This window comes from Taudactylus pleione, unplaced genomic scaffold (assembly GCF_031769625.1).
Source record: "Taudactylus pleione unplaced genomic scaffold, aTauple2 ptg000172l, whole genome shotgun sequence".
Lineage (NCBI taxonomy): Eukaryota > Metazoa > Chordata > Amphibia > Anura > Myobatrachidae > Taudactylus > Taudactylus pleione.
This window is the reverse complement of record NW_028284574.1, coordinates 8,680,792-8,700,205: the sequence shown is the minus strand read 5'-3', so window position 1 is coordinate 8,700,205 and position 19,414 is coordinate 8,680,792. Positions and strand designations below refer to the sequence as shown.

General features: G+C 42.1%; 1 pseudogene; it reads left to right on the top strand.

Annotated features, from left to right (window-relative positions):
* The first annotated feature begins 2,167 nt into the window (after nt 1-2,167).
* On the top strand, nt 2,168-2,286 carry LOC148521239 (5S ribosomal RNA; annotated as a pseudogene).
* Nucleotides 2,287-19,414: the final 17,128 nt, after the last annotated feature.

The window sequence follows — 19,414 nt, the reverse complement described above, 5'->3', positions numbered from 1 at the left end:
CAATAAAAGTATCGAATTTGTTCATGCTTCTTGTCGGGGCAAAATTCAGTCCTTTGCTTAATAACGTTATTTCAGATTTAGTGAATGTATGCTGGGATAAATTAAATATGCCTTTGGATTTCGGATCTATTAAAAGTTCCTCCTTTTTAGGGTTCTTCCTCCTAACGCCCCATTTTCCTCTTCTTCTCTGTACCTTCTCTTTATGGGGGAGGCTGCTTTGGTGGTTTCTCTGAACAATATTTTTGTTGCTTGTGTGGTCTTGTGCTGGTGATAAAAAAAAGCTCATTATCACTGTTTGAATCCAGATGTTGTAATGCGGAAAATCTTTTTTTAGGTTTAAGCCCTGTAGGGCCAATATATGTAGGGGGGTCTCTATTTCTTCTGTAGTTGAATTTTCTAGTGGGTGCTACTTTCCAGCTCGGTCCTTCTCCAGGTTCATATCTGGTGTTAGCTCTTTCTTATTTCTGGAATCTCGTCCAAATTTTTACTTTATTCAATTCGTAGTCCTTCTTGTCTCTAATGAACTTCTTTTCTTTGCTCTTCATGACTGATTCTTCTACTCTCTCCACCTTTCTAAGTAATACTTTTTCATTTTCTTTATATTCCTCTTTCTCTTTGTGTTCTTCCATCTGGGGTTCCATTTTAGTAATTTCCTTCTCTAAATTTGAGAGTACTGCCTTTTTTTCCTCAATTATTAGTTTTATAAGCTCTAATGGGCATTTGTGTAAGATGTCATCCCATTTTTTTAAAAAGTCTGAGTTATCAAGTCCAAAAGTGGGATTCTTAATAAGTCTTAAACCTCTTGGGATTCTGTTAACGGATATGTAGTGTTCGAGTCCCCTAATGTCCCACCATGCCTTTACTTCTTTCGTCAGCATTTTTTCCATTTCCCAGAACATATTATCAATGTTCTCTGTGGGGACATTTTCACATATGGGGTATTTTCATTGAACACTCTCTGGCAGAGGTCACTCCTTTTATTCACACGATCTCTATTTCTAAACATACTGAACAAGTATAGGCAGCTGTTCTCCCAATAAACACTACAAAAGAGGTACCAAGAAATAGATGGGTACAGCACCACTACCTGTGTAACTTACTGAGTGAACCAAATGAAGTGTATAGTGTATAGCAACTGGGCCTATTAGTGTTCCGGCATCAGCTCTGAGTCAATAATGTAATGCCACTGTGGGTATTATTGAAAACAGTGAAAAAAAGGGAACTGACAATCAGGCGACTAGTTTGCTATATGTGTGAAAGATACAATACAACACAAATGAGTTATTAATTTCAAGTGCAATTAAGTCTGGTTATAACTCAGAACATATAGGAAAATGTATTCCATGCTAAATAATAAATAAATATATCAAGTCAATAGGTAACAAAGTGCTAGTGCAAAGTATGATAAGTCTGGTTATAACTCAGAATATATGGGAAAATGTATTCCACGCTAAATAATAAATATATCAAGTCAATAGGTAACAAAGTGCTAGTGCAAAGTATAATAAAAATGATGACAATGTATTAGTAAACAGCACACATAAAAAATAAATGAATGTGACCATATAAAAATAATAACTGGCAGTAAAAAATAAATAAATAAAAACAAAGTAGAGGTAAGTTGATGTTTTAAGCAGCTTATCTGTTTAGAAGATAGAGGTAATTCTCCACAGTGCATGAGGCAGCCAACAGACCCAACGCGTTTCGTCTCTATGACTTCATCAAGGGGATATTGTCTTAGTGTGGTGATCCTGTATTTATACCACACTGAGTTCAAATGGGGGTCAGGTGTTCACCTTACTTCCTATATCCTAGGGAGACCTCAAAACCATGTGATCCAAGCATTTTTCGATAAAACATAACTCGGATCCCGAAGATATCACCTTCAAGGCAATAGAACACGCTACCCTGGGAGAAAGAGGTGGAGATTTGGGTAATCTGTTATCGAGAAGAGAACTGTTCTGGCTGTTTGAACTGGACACATTGGCACCTAAAGGCTTCAATGAATACTATGAAATTGCTCCTTTCTTGTGATATGTTACATTCCTATCTACTAATATACCACCAGGTCATGGATGGGCCTGAATAGTACCCTGAAGGTTTATCTTCTGAGGGAAGTCCAGGTTTGGTAGAATATTTGGCATTATGGACCATCGAAAAAATATTTATTTGCTGCCATACCATCATGTGTGAGCCCAATCTCGTCCGATCTTGGAAGCAAAGCATGATTGGGCCAGGCTAGTATTAAGAAAGGTAACCCCTTGAGAATACCTGGTGCTGCAAATTTAGCCGGCAGTTTGAAATATAACCAGGCTAGAGAATGATAATGCCTAAAAAGGGAATCATAGCATATTCACAATTGAAAGCCATAAGGCTTAGGAGTGAATAATGGTACCACAACTTTACAACTACACCTACCCAACTGGATGAAAAGAAGTGGGTTCTGAGTCTGATTAATATGAAAATTCAAGGAACCTTAAGATTCTTTGGAACTTCTTTTCAAGAAAAGAAAGATTTGAAGTAGGATTTCCATATTTTAAGAACACTCATTCATTTATTATACCCCTGAATTCCTGCTCCTCTTGGTTGAACTTGTAGAGAAAACCCAAGTTGAAACAAATATATAATGACATCTATTACAATTTCTTATATAAACTACCACATTTTTGTACATATACATAAATAGATATTTTAGATTAAAATATTATATTCACTATGTAATGGCTATTCCAATATATATATATGTCCAGAGAGAATGTTATACCTCGACTAATCATTTAGTGATTTAACTTATATATCGAACATCGGAATAGATTATCCTCCTCAAATGTAATATTTATCCTTTATTATTTTAGTTTCAGATAATATTGAAGATATTACCTATTTATTATCCACACCTGGGCGGAAATCATCTTAATTATATAGAAAAGAAGGGAGGAAATACTAAGTCCTAGGAAAACAATGGGGCAGAAGAGCCTAACGCATCTACTAAGTGACGGCGGAAGTGACACATCGCGCTCTGGAGCAGAATGATAGAAGGGTTGGCAGAAGTGACGTGGCCTAGCTCCGAACACGTGAACGCGGTGGGCAGAAGTGATGTGTTCAGCTCTAAACACGAGGGACAATGCGGAAGTGACTGACCGCGCGCTTTGGATTAATACAGCTGCCGAGAACGGATGTGACGCGCTACAAGTAAGGGCGGAAGCCAGGTTACAAAGGGCGGAAGTGGACCTTATAAGATCGCCGTTTGACTACTTACAAAAAGAATTTCTTTATGGGAAACTTTATAACATAAACTATTTTTGACGATGATTTGCTGAATTATAAAATCACATGGTTTTGAGGTCTCCCTAGGATACAGGAAGTAAGGTGAACACCTGACCCCCATTTGAACTCAGTGTGGTATAAATACAGGATCACCACACTAAGACAATATCCCCTTGATGAAGTCATAGAGACGAAACGCGTTGAGACTGTTGGCTGCCTCATGCACTGTGGAGAACTACCTCTCTCTTCTAACCAGATAAGCTGCTTAAAACATCAACTTACCTCTACTTTGTTTTTATTTATTTATTTTTTACTGCCAGTTATTATTTTTATATGGTCACATTCATTTATTTTTTATGTGTGCTGTTTACTAATAAATTGTCATAATTTTTATCATACTTTGCACTAGCACTTTGTTACCTATTGACTTGATATATTTATTTATTATTTAGCGTGGAATACATTTTCCTATATGTTCTGAGTTATAACCAGACTTAATTGCACTTGAAATTAATAACTCATTTGTGTTGTATTGTATCTTTCACTGTTGTGGTTTAACACATATAGCAAACTAGTCGCCTGATTGTCAATTCCCTTTTTTTCACTGTTTTCAATAATACCCACAGTGGTATTGCATTATTGACTCAGAGCTGATGCCGGAACACTAATAGGCCCAGTTGCTATACACTATACACTATACACTTCATTTGGTTCACTCAGTAAGTTACACAGGTAGTGGCGCTGTACCCATCTATTTCTTGATATATATATATATATATATATATATAAATATATATTAGGGATAAGCGGGTTCGGATTTCTGAAATCCGTGCCCCCCCGATCCGAGCCAGGAACCGAGTCCAGCTCGGGTTTTCCCGCCTGACTCGGAACTGAAATCGAGGTAAAACGTCATTATCCTGCCTGATCTCGCAGGTTTTGGATTCTATAAAAGGTCCCCGCGTCGGTGCCATTTCTCACTCCGGCTGTGGACAGTGAAGAGGGAGGATGGGAGCTAGGGCTGGCTGGGCTGTGTTGTGCTGCTGTTGTCCATAGTCGTTATATCCACTCAGTCCATAGGGGCTGACTGGCCTTGTTGTGCTGCTGTTGTCCATAGGGGCTGGCTGGGCTGTGTTGTGCTGCTGTCATAGGGGCTGGCTGGGCTGTGTTGTACAGTCAGTTGTCCATAGGGGCTGCGGGCCTGATTAAGACCCGCTCGCAAGCGCATTGCGCTCGCAAGTGGGTCGATGGTGGCCCAGTGCGCACGCGTGAGCCCCGGAGTGAGCGCAAAAGTGCTCGCTCCGGGACTCACTACAAAAGGAGCGGCTGTCGATGCTGATCGACAGCTCACCCCATTTTGTAGGCATGGCGGGGGGGGGTGGGCTTCACAAATGGAGGCGTTCCCATGCGAACGCCTGCCGTTTGTGGGCGGCCTCACTGACATCACTAGTGATGTCAGTGAGAGAGCTTCCAGCTCTATATGAGCCAGAAGCTCTCTGGGGCTTGCGGCCATGAGACCCTACCACAAGGGTCTCGTCGCAAGCCTGATTGTCGCGATGGTCTTGACCATCGCGACCATATCATGGCTGCTCGCTATAGCTTTGGGCGGTAACCCACAGCTATGTGAGCGGCCAAGAGGCCGCAACTAAATAAACCTGCACCCGCCCGGATTCAGAGTGTTGTTTAGGGGGTGATTTGTCCATCAGGGGTGCTCCCCCAAAGTGCACTCCAAAAAAAAATGTTAAATTTTTTTTTTTGTGTTTGTGAATTATATGCGCAGTATCCACATGTGCATCAACAAAGTAGCACCAAGCATGCGCCTGTGTCATAAATCAAGGGCCGGCTGGCTTGTCCATTAAAGGGGGGCTGTAACCCCCAAAGTGCACTCCAAACAAATAAAAAAATAATTTTTTCTGTGTTTGTGAATTGTGTGTGCTGTAGCCGCACGTGCATCAACAATGTAGTGCCAAGCGTGCGCCTGTGTCATAAGTAAAGGGCCGGCTGGCTTGACCGTTAAAGGGTGCTGTAAACCCCAAAGTGCATTTCAAACAAAATAAAAAATTATTTTCTGTGTTTGTGAATTGTGTGCACTGTGGCTTCACGTCCATCAACAAAGGAGCAGCGCCAAGCATGCGCCTGTGTCATAAATAAAGGGCCGGCTGGCTTGACCGTTAAAGGGTGCTGTAACCCCCAAAGTGCACTCCAAAAATTTTTTTTAATTCTTCTTTTCTGTGTTTGTGTGCGCCTTAGCCGCACGTATATATAAAAGGAGGACCAAACTTTGTCCCCTAAAAATAAAATAGGGAAAGATCAAGAACCACTCCCTCCTAGTGCTGAAGCTGCTGCCACTAGTCATGACATAGACGATAAAATGCCATCAACGTCGTCTGCCAAGGTCGATGCCCAATGTCATAGTAGAGGACATATAAAATCCCAAATGACAAAGTTCAGGAAAATTACCTTAAAAAAATGTTTAAATCATCTGAGGAGAAATGTAAACTTGCCAATATGCCATTTATGACACGGAGTGGCAAGAAACGGCTAAGGTCTTTCCCTATTTCAGATTCACATGATGATGGAATCCCTCCTCCCGCTACAAAAATCAAATGATTTAAGCTGGCAAAAACATAGCGAAGAACTGTGCGTTCTAAGAAGATATCACAAATCCCCAAGGAGAGTCCAAGTGTGGTGGCGGTTTAGATGCCTGACCTTTTCTGCACTGGAAGGGAAGAGGTGGCTCTTTCCACCATTTCCACGCCCTCTGAAAGTGCTGAAAGGAGCACCCACAGTCCAGTTGCTGATATGCAAATTGAAGATGTCACTGTTGAAGTACAACAGGATGAGGATACTGGTGTAGCTGGCACTGAGGAGGAAGTTGGCGAGGAGGATTCTGATGGTGATGTGGTTTGTTTAAATCAGGCTCCAGGGGAGACAGTTGTTGTCCGTGGGATGAAAAAGCCAATCACGGTCATGCCTGGGCAGAAGACCAAACATTCCACCTCTTTGGTCTGGCAATATTTCTATCTAAATCCGGACAACAACTGTCTTGCCATATGTACCATATGTAAAGGTGAAATACTGTAAGTAGGGATAGGGACGTTAACCACCTAGGAACATTCACCCTTATACGTCACCTGCAGCACATTCATAAAACGTTACTGTCAAGTTCAGAAACTTTGGCTAAGACTGTAAGCAGTCCAGGCACACCTAAATCCCTTTGTCCTGTTGTATCCAAGCGCCTGCCAACCACACCGTCAACTCCCTCCTCGTCAATTTCCTCCTTAGTCAGGATCGGAAGTAGTCCTGCAGGCCATGTCACTGGCATGACTGTCTCTCCTATCCGGGATTCCTCCGGAGGATCCTGCATTGCTACACCTACTTCTGCCGCTGCTGCTGTTGCTGCTGGGAGTCGTTCATCATCCCAGAGAGGAAGTAGGAACACCACTACTTTTACTAAACAATTGACCCTCCAACAGTCCTTAGCGAGGAGGATGAAGTATCACAGCAGTCATCCTGAAGCAAAACGCATAACTGAGGCCTTGACTGCTATGTTGGTGTTAGACATGCATCCAGTATCCACCATTAGTGCAGTGGGATTTAGACAATTGATGGATGTAGTGTGTCCCCGGTTCCAAATCCCATCTAGATTCCACTTCACTAGGCAGGCAATACCGACACTGTACAGAAACATCAGAAAAGTGTCCTCAGTGTCCTGAAAACTGCAGTTGTACCCAATGTCCACTTACCACGGACATGTGGACAAGTGGAAGAGGGCAGACTAAGAACTATATGACTGTGACAGCCCACTGGGTAGATGTATCACCTTACGCAGCAACAACAGCAGCGTCACCAGTAGCAGCAGCTCAGAAACACCTGCTCATTCCAAGGCAGGCTACGCTGTGTATCACCGGTTTCAGTAAGAGGCACACTGCCGACAACCTCTTAGAGAAACTGAGGGAAATCATTGCCCAGTGGCTTACCCCACTTAGACTCTCCTGGGGATTTGTGATATCTGACAACACCACAAATATTGTGCGGGCATTACATCTGGGAAAATTCCAGCACATCCCATGTTTTGCTCACACAATAAATTTGGTGGTGTCGAATTTTCTGAAAAGCGACAGGGGCGTGCAGGAGACACTTTGGGTGGCCCAAAAAATTTCTGCCCACTTTCGCCATTCAGCGACTGTGTGCCGAAGACTGGAGCGCCAGCAAACACTCTTGAACCTGCCCAGCCATCACCTGAAGCAAGAGGTTGTGACGCGGTGGAACTCAACCCTCTATATGCTTCAGAGGATGGAGGAGCAGCAAAAGGCCATTCAAGACTATACATCGACCTATGACATGGCGCAGTGGAGAATGATTTCCATGTTGTGCAAGGTTCTCCAGCTCTTCAAACTTGCTACACGTGAAGTCAGTTCAGACACTGCAAAGCTTGAGTCAGGTCATTCCCCTCATCAGGCTTTTGCAGAAGCAGCTGGAGAAAGTGAAGGAGGAGCTAAGACGGAGCGATTCCGCTCGGCATGTGGGACTTGTGGATGAAGCCGTCATTCGCTTTGCCAGGATTCCAGGGTGGTTTTGTAGTAGGTCTGCGCTTCAAAAGGTCTATAGTGGTCTCTTGCTGCTAAAGTGTACGAGGTACCCCAACCTCGTGATAACGATACTTAGCTACAGGAAGTTACTTCAGCTCTTAGAGATCAAATGACTAGAAATTAAATATACATGTGTATTAATAATATAGTAAATTGTATGTCAAGCTCAGTGTCAGAATGTTAGAAGCATTATATATAAGTCCCAGGGTAAACCACCTGCTTGCACTGTAGGATGGGCATTCTTAACGTAAATATATCAATATGACTTGCTTAACCTGGTTGCAAAAACTTTTGGCAGTGCGTTCTTGCAAATAGCACATTACAGTAGTCTAATATTGATGAAGTTGTTAATGATGCAATAAGTCCAAAGTTGAACAATCTTAAGCCCTCTTTGCTGGTGTGTTGATGATTTCACAGTTCCTCTCCACCCGATCTCTGTCGTCTGCCTGCTGGTCCACCAGGTACCTTGCTCCACAGGGTGAGTGGTGTGCCGGTGAGAGGATGTGGAAGGAGATCCAACTAATATACCAGCATAACCATCTGAATTAGGGCTAAAATTGCGGGTTTTTATTCCTGTTCACTAACGCAGTGATACAGGTGTATATGGATGACAAGACTGGGAATAGGAGTGACGATACATACAAGGGAACAAAGATAAACAACTAATAATGGTATGTCCAAATAAGTCAAATAAATGCTCCAACGCGTTTCATCTCTTGTAGAGACTTTTTCAAGGGTAGGTGGGGCAGTGGGCTTAAAGTTCATCTTATGTACCTTACCGGTGCTTCCATAGTTTGTTCCCAAGCCTAGTGTTGGATGGGAGCCTGCATCAGACATCGGATGTGCGGTGTCTGATGCCGCGCTGATTCTGCCGCTAGAGTCTGTGTAGTTTTCCTGTTGATCTGCATAGATGCGCATGCTCCGCGGGCTTCACGGGGACATATCTTATAATGTGAGTGTATTGGTCTTTCCCCAGGCTTGCGCTTTATCCAAATAGCGTTTTCCAATGGCTTGTGATGAAAATTGTCTCCACATTGGGGGTGGCCATTTTGTATGTGACTTTATCAGTAATAAAACTTCTGGTTTTTTAATGCATGAGACTGTGTGTTTGTGTCAATGTCAAATAGAATCATCAATGCTATACTAGATGTTAACTCCTTATGCAGTAACCCAATGGATTGTTGTTACTATTGTTACTTATATATTTATATATTTATACCAGCGCTTGTTCGAATAATGTGCTGGATTAGTGTGATTGTATACAAAGAGATTTTCTTATTTTTTTTTATATTTTCGTATTTTTTAATATTTTTTAAAGGGTCATATTATTTAAGGGGTAAATTGACTTAACTTATATGACATGTTACAAATACTTAATCTCTCTCATAAAGGTATGCTGCTATTCATGTCCCTGCATATTGGGAATTGTATGTGGTATTGTTGTTCTCCTGGTCAGTATTTTGGATTTCTCAGTATAGTTATTAATCCACTCACATCAATACGATGGAATTGTACATGACACAACCCTCTAAAATACGAGAGCAAAGTATTTTGAGGTCAATAGGTATCCTTTGAACTCATTCTGTTATTGCAGATAATTGCTTATGGATCTATATTCAGTCCCTCTGGTTGAAGGGTCTTCATTTCAAAAATCCAGCAGCTCTCTACTCGATCAATTCTAGTCAAATGGTCCCCACCTCTCCAATTGAACTGGACCTTCTCTATTCCAGTGTACCTAAGTCTTACCGGATTGCTGTCATGGACCATTCTAAAATGGTCCGAAACACTGTGCCCCACAAATCCTTTTTTAATATTGGATATATGTTCACTGATCCTAATTTTCAGGTGGCGGGTGGTTCTCCCAATGTATTGGAGTTGACACGGGCACGTTAACATATATATCACGTTACTAGTGTCACAGGTGATGAACTCCTTGATCCTATATTTCTTATTGGTTCTGACTGATGTTATTTCTGTAGTTGGAGTACTGCTTCTATAATTTAATTGTTTGAAGGCCCGGCACCTGCCACAATGATAAAAGCCTGCATTGACTTTCTGGCCATCCAGATTTGTTGTGCAGAGTGGATTTTGTTTGGTTTAATGTGATTGATCACTAATTTCCTACCTAAATCTGGTGCCTTACGGAAGACTATATCTGGTTGGATGGGTAGTAGGGAATGTAATTTGTCATCCATATGAAGTAATGACCAATGTTTTTTGAGGATCTTCTTCACTTTATATGCTGCCCCTGAATAGTTTGTTATAAAGTAGATCTTATTATTCGTCTCTTGTGTTCTTTTATCCTTATACTCTAAAAGTGGCATTCTGGAATTCATAAGTGATTTATTAAAAGCCTCCTCAACCTGATCCATATCATAGTGTTTTTCTCTGAATTGTTCCTTGACATTATTGCCTTGTGTTATATAATCTTCGATGTTGGAACAATTCCTCCTAACTCGAGTAAACTGGCTCATGGGAATGCCGTTAATCCAACAGGGGTGATGGTTGCTCTCAGCCCTGATGTAACTATTAACATCAACCTGTTTATTGTACGTTCTTGTCTGTATCCTGTTGTTCTGGACAAACATGTCCAGGTCCAGGAATTGTACTTGTTCCCGACTGTACTGTGTGGCGAACACAAGGTTTCAGTCATTCTTACTATTCTGTGTTATGAAAGCATCCAGTGATGTTTTACTGCCTTGTCAAACAAAAAGGACATCGTCTATGTACCTCCGCCAGAGAACCAAGTTTGACTCAAGCTCGCTGGAGGACCAGATGTTATTGTCTTCCCAATGACTCATAAAGAGATTCGTGTAACTTGGGGCGAACTTGGTTCCCATGCTGTTCCACACCGCTGCAGGTAGAATTCATCCTCGAACCACATATAATTGTGGGTTAGGATGAACTCTATACCCCGCAGGATGAATGTAATTTGCTTTGGATCTAATTCTCCATCTTGTTCCAGGAAATATCTGGTACTTTCTAACCCCTGGGTGTGGTTAATAACAGTATATAGTGACGTGACATCACTTGTTGCCAACCAACAATGCTCATCCCACTCCATATCCTGTACAATGTTAAGTACCTGTGTGGTATCTCTCAAATAAGATCTTTGCTTCTTCACATAATTTTGTAAAAACTGATCTATATATTGGGATAAAGGGGCAGTCAGGGAATTTATCCCCAATGTGATTGGCCTTCCTGGTGGGTTGGCTGGATCTTAATGCAATTTTGGCAGGTAATAAAATACCGGGATCACCGGGTGAGGGGTGTTTAAAAACTCGAATTCTGAATTCTTGTTTGTTTAGAATACCTGTCATTAAGCCATCTTTAATTAATATCATTCATTCTTTCTGATATTGTTGTGTGGGGTCCCTTTTTAGTTTAGTGTAGGTGTTGGTATCCCCTAGAATCCTTTTTGCCTCCTTGAGGTAATTCTCTTTTTTGAGTAATACAATCCCTCCCCCCTTGTAGGCTGGTTTGATGACTAAATCTGTGTCATTCTTAAGTTCTTGTAATGCTCTCACCTCTGTTTTAGTTAACTTGGGTGTGGAACGTCTGCTTGTTATATTCATCTCATCAATGTCTTTCATGACCGCTTTCTCAAATGTATCTGCATAGTGACCTTTGAGGTGGCTGGGATTAAATGTCGACTGGGGTTTTAAACTTGTGTGTTTGTATCTGTCATTATTAGGATTCTGCATTGGACAAACCTGTTTGTCAAGGAAATACTTGTTAAGGTTCAGTTTCCTTGTAAAATTCCTAATATCCATATATATGGAGAATTTATCAAGTTTGTTGTCTGGAGCGAATTTCTAACCTTTGTTTAGTACCGATATTTGGGGTTGGGTTAATGTTTTGTTACTTAGATTGAAAATTCCTATTGGGTGTTCGATATCTGTAATGGCTCTGGATCTTTTTTGTTTATTTTGGACTCCCCTACAGCCTCTTCTACCGTGTTTAATTTCCTTTTGTGGGATATCAAGATTCGGTTCCTTAATTGTGGTATCTGAGTGCCCAAATCTAAAAAATTGTCCCCCCATTTTTTTGCAGATGAGAGGTCCTCTTGTACAGCACTTATCAATAATTCAGACGTGTTTATGCTTGGTGGCTGGGATAAGATGTTTCCCCCTAAAGAAATATCATTGGGGGCTAATGAATCCCTCCAACCTTTTTTTAAATGACTGTCTAGCAGTATTAGTGTAATGATCTATTTCTGGACTTAACTCATTTATCGAGTGAATGGAGAATTCCAGGGTGGTCAATCTGTTGAAATCAGACCATTACATTTTGGCCACCGTGCTCGATCCTAGGTTTAAAGCCTATGTGGTGTCTCTCTTTTCGGCCGACACAAGTCTGCAGAGGTGCAAAGACCTGCTGGTAAAAACACTGTCAGCTGAAGCAGAACATGATACGTTAACAGCTCTTTCTTCATTTTCTCCCGCAACTGGGGCTGCCAGGAAACAACTTAGGTATCCTAAGCAACCTGCTGGCAGTGATGCAGGGCAGGCAGGACCAAGTTTGGACATCTGGTCCGGACTGAAGGACCTGGCAACAATTTCTGACATGTCTACTGTCACTGCATATGATACTGTCACCATTGACAAAATGGTGGAGGATTACATCGGTGACAGCAGCCAAGTAGGCATGTCAGACAGTCCGTACCTGTACTGGCAGGAAAAAGAGGCAATTTGGAGGCCCCTGTACAAACTGGCTCTATTTTACCTGAGTTGCCCCCCTAAAGTGTGTACTCCGAAAAAGTGTTTAGTGCAGCAGGGAACCTTGTCAGCGAAAGGCGTAGGAGGTTGCTTTCACAAAATGTGGAGAAGATGATGTTCATCAAAATGAATTATCAACTCTTCCAGGGAGACCAGCCTCCAGGACGTACAGAGGGACCTGTGGTGGTGGATTCCAGCGGGGACTAATTAATACTCTGTGAGGATGTACACAACACTGAAGAGGGTGAGGAATCGGTGGATGAGGAGGATGAGGATGACATCTTGCCTCCGTAGAGCCAGTTTGTGCAGGGACAAATCAATTGCCAGTTGTTTTGTGGGGGCCCAAATTAACCAATCATTTCAGCCACAGTCATGTGGCAGACCCTGGCGCTGAAATGATTGGTTTGTTAAAGTGTGCATGTCCTGTTTAATCAACATAAGGGTGTGTGGGAGGGCCGAAGGACAATTTAAATTTGCACCTCTTTTTTTTCTTTTCATTATGTACTGTTTGGGGCCTAGTTTTTCAAACTGCCATCCTGTCTGCCACTGCAGTGTCACTCCTAGATGGGACACGTGTTTGTGCCACCCACTCGTGTCGCTTAGCATAGTCATCCAGCTACCTCGGTGCAACCTTTTGGACATAAAAACACTATTGTGAGGTGTGAGGTGTTCAGAATAGACTGGAAATTAGTGGAAATTAAGGTTATTGAGATTAATAATAGCATAGGAGCAGAAAAACCCACAAATTCTGTGATTTTAGCTGTTTTTATGCTTTTTTAAAAAAAAATACAGATCCAAAACACAAAACCCAGAACCCAAAACACGGAAGGGTGGTTTTGGCAAAACCAATCCAGATCCAAAACACGAAGAAAGATCCAGATCCAAAACCAAAACACGAAAAGTGGCCGGTGCACACCCCTAATATATATATATATGTATATATTGTGACGTTCAGTCGGGTTAGGGGTCCCTCTCCTGGGGTAGATGGACTCCTTCCTTACACACACAGCAGCCGGGAAACAGCACACCAGTCTGGAGTACAAGCTGGTCGGCGCCAGTCTTTATTGCACAATATCCGAAATTACATAAAGAAAACATAAACATAAATCCTAGCCCTGTCTGGGCTCTAATTTTACAAGTGATTTCCCTCACTACAAGAACCTGGCAGGGCCTATTACCCTCACCAGCAACAAAAACACAGCACAGTCCTCACTGCTAGGTTTCCAAGTGTCTCTGAGCAAACTCCCTGCCTGCTCTCCCAGGTGAGACACTCAGCCCCAAACAAACCAAGCATTTCTTGGCCACTCTCAGCTGGAAGCCCTAATGAGCCTGTTACCAGGCTGAAAGGCCCAAAACCTGGAGTGGCCGTGGGTGGAGCCTCTCCTCACACCCACACCCCCAGGTCCAAACCCGGATTTTCAAAAAGCCGAAACTCAAGCTTGCTTCACTGCAAACTTTCTCCTGGGGGTTTTAAAACACATAGGTCAGAAACCTAGGGCAAACATATCTATCACTGACCACTTTACCAGTGATCCTACCACAATGTATATACATACATTCAGCCCGGCACTCTGCATACATTTACTGGTAATCTCGAGGGTGCCCTCCTAGCATAATAAACAAATTCCTATACCGAGCTGAACAGCCCCTCAGGAAAAAAACAGGCGGCACTGCTCAGTAGTTGTAACAAAGTGATTTTGTCACAAATCACATAGGTTCTGTTGATGTTTCAAGACCCATTGGTCTTTTCATCAGGACATGTCTTGATGAAAAGACAGAGGCACCAGTCAAAATTTTGTCTAGGGCACCAAATGGGCTAGGGCCGGCTCTGGTCACCACCCACAAACGGCGCTTCCTGTCAATCACTCTGCTCTGGGTCTGCGTAGCCTCTGCAAATGCAGTTCCCATCGCAATTGCTAGTTCGTGCACGTGCACTGCGATGCTTGCGCAATTCAAATTAATCAACTGATTGCTTGCGTATTAGCAACTGTGTCCCTTGCTGAATCAGGCCCTGTAATTCCTTTGAATACAGGGAATGTTAGTTCCAAAATATGGCAATCATTTCTCAAGCTAAATAACATTCAGGGAACTTACATTCCCTGTATTCAAAGGAATTACAGTTTGAAAAGTAAGTGAGTGCCGAGTTTGTTTGATATTTTTTAGGTAGATGGTGTGGTCACATACCAAGGGCACTCCAGATGGTTGAGTGCCGTGGATGAAGCCTGCTGTTTATTTAAATTGAGTGGTCACGCTTGCTAGGGCACCTGCTTTTCAAATGTAAGACAAACTTTGTCACTGACCAGCCACAAACACTGTAGCTCTCCTGAGAGTTTTTCTGACCACCCCGTTACCACTCCTAAATGCTAACAGCCTGTCACTCACTTTGCGAATGGATCCTCTGTGCATCTGTAATCGCAATATGATCCCTGCGGCTTATACGCATGCACAATGGCAAAATATCGCTTGATCTGTGTAAAAATCACTATTGCATCCATATCTGAATCAGCAGCGTCACCAGTAGAAGCAGCTCAGAAACACCTGCTCGTTCCAAGGCAGGCTACGCTGTGTATCACCGGTTTCAGTAAGAGGCACACTGCCGACAACCTCTTATTGAAACTGAGGGAAATCATTGCCCAGTGGCTTACCCCACTTAGACTCTCCTGGGGATTTGTGATATCTGACAACATTACAAATATTGTGCGGGCATTACATCTGGGAAAATTCCAGCACATCCCATGTTTTGCTCACACAATAAATTTGGTGGTGTCGAATTTTCTGAAAAGCGACAGGGGCGTGCAGGAGACACTTTGGGTGGCCCAAAAAATTTCTGTCCACTTTCGCCATTCAGCGACTGCGTGCCGAAGACTGGAGCGCCAGCAAACACTCTTGAACCTGCCCAGCCATCACCTGAAGCAAGAGGTTGTGACGCGGTGGAACTCAACCCTCTATATGCTTCAGAGGATGGAGGAGCAGCCAAAGGCCATTCAAGACTATACATCGACCTATGACATGGCGCAGTGGAGAATGATTTCCATGTTGTGCAAGGTTCTCCATCTCTTCAAACTTGCTACACGTGAAGTCAGTTCAGACACTGCAAAGCTTGAGTCAGGTCATTCCCCTCATCAGGCTTTTGCAGAAGCAGCTGGAGAAAGTGAAGGAGGAGCTAAGACGGAGCGATTCCGCTCGGCATGTGGGACTTGTGGATGAAGCCGTCATTCGCTTTGCCTGGATTCCAGGGTGGTTTTGTAGTAGGTCTGCGCTTCAAAAGGTCTATAGTGATCTCTTGCTGCTAAAGTGTACGAGGTACCCCAACCTCGTGATAACGATACTTAGCTACCGGAAGTTACTTCAGCGCTTAGAGATCAAATGACTAGAAATTAAATATACATGTGTATTAATAATATAGTAAATTGTATGTCAAGCTCAGTGTCAGAATGTTAGAAGCATTATATATAAGTCCCAGGGTAAACCACCTGCTTGCACTGTAGGATGGGCATTCTTAACGTAAATATATCAATATGACTTGGTTAACCTGGTTGCAAAAACTTTTGCCAGTGCGTTCTTGCAAATAGCACAGTACAGTAGTCTAATATTGATGAAGTTATTAATGATGCAATAAGTCCAAAGCTGAACCATCTTAAGCCCTCTTTGCTGGTGTGTTGATGATTTCACAGTTCCTCTCCACCCGATCTCTGTCGTCTGCCTGCTGGTCCACCAGGTACCTTGCTCCACAGGGTGAGTGGTGTGCCGGTGAGAGGATGTGGAAGGAGATCCAACTAATATACCAGCATAACCATCTGAATTAGGGCTAAAATTGCGGGTTTTTATTCCTGTTCACTAACGCAGTGATACAGGTGTATATGGATGACAAGACTGGGAATAGGAGTGACGATACATACAAGGGAACAAAGATAAACAACTAATAATGGTATGTCCAAATAAGTCAAATAAATGCTCCAACGCGTTTCATCTCTTGTAGAGACTTTTTCAAGGGTAGGTGGGGCAGTGGGCTTAAAGTTCGTCTTATGTACCTTACCGGTGCTTCCATAGTTTGTTCCCAAGCCTAGTGTTGGATGGGAGCCTGCATCAGACATCGGATGTGCGGTGTCTGATGCCGCGCCGATTCTGCCGCTAGAGTCTGTGTAGTTTTCCTGTTGATCTGCATAGATGCGCATGCTCCGCGGGCTTCACGGGGACATATCTTATAATGTGAGTGTATTGGTCTTTCCCCAGGCTTGCGCTTTATCCAAATAGCGTTTTCCAATGGCTTGTGATGAAAATTGTCTCCACATTGGGGGTGGCCATTTTGTATGTGACTTTATCAGTAATAAAACTTCAGGTTTTTTAATGCATGAGACTGTGTGTTTGTGTCAATGTCAAATAGAATCATCAATGCTATACTAGATGTTAACTCCTTATGCAGTAACCCAATGGACTGTTGTTACTATTGTTACTTATATATTTATATATTTATACCAGCGCTTGTTCGAATAATGTGCTGGATTAGTGTGATTGTATACACAGAGATTTTCTTATTTTTTTTTATATTTTCGTATTTTTTAATATTTTTTAAAGGGTCATATTATTTAAGGGGTAAATTGACTTAACTTATATGACATGTTACAAATACTTAATCTCTCTCATAAAGGTATGCTGCTATTCATGTCCCTGCATATTGGGTATTGTACGTGGTATTGTTGTTCTCCTGATCAGTATTTTGGATTTCTCAGTATAGTTATTAATCCACTCACATCAATACGATGGAATTGTACATGACACAACCCTCTTAAGTACGAGAGCAAAGTATTTTGAGGTCAATAGGTATCCTTTGAACTCATTCTGTTATTGCAGATAATTGCTTATGGATCTATATTCAGTCCCTCTGGTTGAAGGGTCTTCATTTCAAAAATCCAGCGGCTCTCTACTCGATCAATTCTAGTCAAACGGTCCCCACCTCTCCAATTGAACTGGACCTTCTCTATTCCAGTGTACCTAAGTACATGGACCATTCTAAAATGGTCCGAAACACTGTGCCCCACAAATCCTTTTTTAATTTTGGATATATGTTCACTGATCCTAATTTTCAGGTGGCGGGTGGTTCTCCCAATGTATTGGAGTTGACACGGGCACGTTAACATATATATCACGTTACTAGTGTCACAGGTGATGAACTCCTTGATCCTATATTTCTTATTGGTTCTGACTGATGTTATTTCTGTAGTTGGAGTATTGCTTCTATAATGTAATTGTTTGAAGGCCCGGCACCTGCCACAATGATAAAAGCCTGCATTTACTTTCTGGCCATCCAGAGTTTGTTGTGCAGAGTGGATTTTGTTTGGTTTAATGTGATTGATCACTAATTTCCTACCTAAATCTGGTGCCTTACGGAAGACTATATCTGGTTGGATGGGTAATAGGGAATGTAATTTGTCATCCATATGAAGTAATGACCAATGTTTTTTGAGGATCTTCTTCACTTTATATGCTGCCCCTGAATAGTTTGTTATAAAGTAGATCTTATTATTCGTCTCTTGTGTTCTTTTATTCTTATACTCTAAAAGTGGCATTCTGGGATTCATAAGTGATTTATTAAAAGTCTCCTCAACCTGATCCATATCATAGTGTTTTTCTCTGAATTGTTCCTTGACATTATTGCCTTGTGTTATATAATCTTCGATGTTGGAACAATTCCTCCTAACTCGAGTAAACTGGCTCATGGGAATGCCGTTAATCCAACAGGGGTGATGGTTGCTCTCAGCCCTGATGTAGCTATTAACATCAACCTGTTTATTGTACGTTCTTGTCTGTATCCTGTTGTTCTGGACAAATATGTCCAGGTCCAGGAATTGTACTTGTTCCTGACTGTACTGTGTGGCGAACACAAGGTTTCAGTCATTCTTACTATTCTGTGTTATGAAAGCATCCAGTGATGTTTTACTGCCTTGTCAAACAAAAAGGACATCGTCTATATACCTCCGCCAGAGAACCAAGTTTGACTCAAGCTCGCTGGAGGACCAGATGTTATTGTCTTCCCAATGACTCATAAAGAGATTCGTGTAACTTGGGGCGAACTTGGTTCCCATGCTGTTCCACACCGCTGCAGGTAGAATTCATCCTCGAACCACATATAATTGTGGGTTAGGATGAACTCTATACCCTGCTTTGGATCTAATTCTCCATCTTGTTCCAGGAAATATCTGGTACTTTCTAACCCCTGGGTGTGGTTAATAACAGTATATAGTGACGTGACGTCACTTGTTGCCAACCAACAATGCTCATCCCACTCCATATCCTGTACAATGTTAAGTACCTGTGTGGTATCTCTCAAATAAGATCTTTGTCTCTTCACATAATTTTGTAAAAACTGATCTATATATTGGGATAAAGGGGCAGTCAGGGAATTTATCCCCGATGTGATTGGCCTTCCTGGTGGGTTGGCTGGATCTTAATGCAATTTTGGCAGGTAATAAAATACCGGGATCACCGGGTGAGGGGTGTTTAAAAACTCGAATTCTTGTTTGTTTAGAATACCTGTCATTAAGCCATCTTTAATTAATATCATTCATTCTTTCTGATATTGTTGTGTGGGGTCCCTTTTTAGTTTAGTGTAGGTGTTGGTATCCCCTAGAATCCTTTTTGCCTCCTTGAGGTAATCCTCTTTTTTGAGTAATACAATCCCTCCCCCCTTGTAGGCTGGTTTGATGACTAAATCTGTGTCATTCTTAAGTTCTTGTAATGCTCTCACCTCTGTTTTAGTTAACTTGGGTGTGGAACGTCTGCTTGTTATATTCATCTCATCAATGTCTTTCATGACCGCTTTCTCAAATGTATCTGCATAGT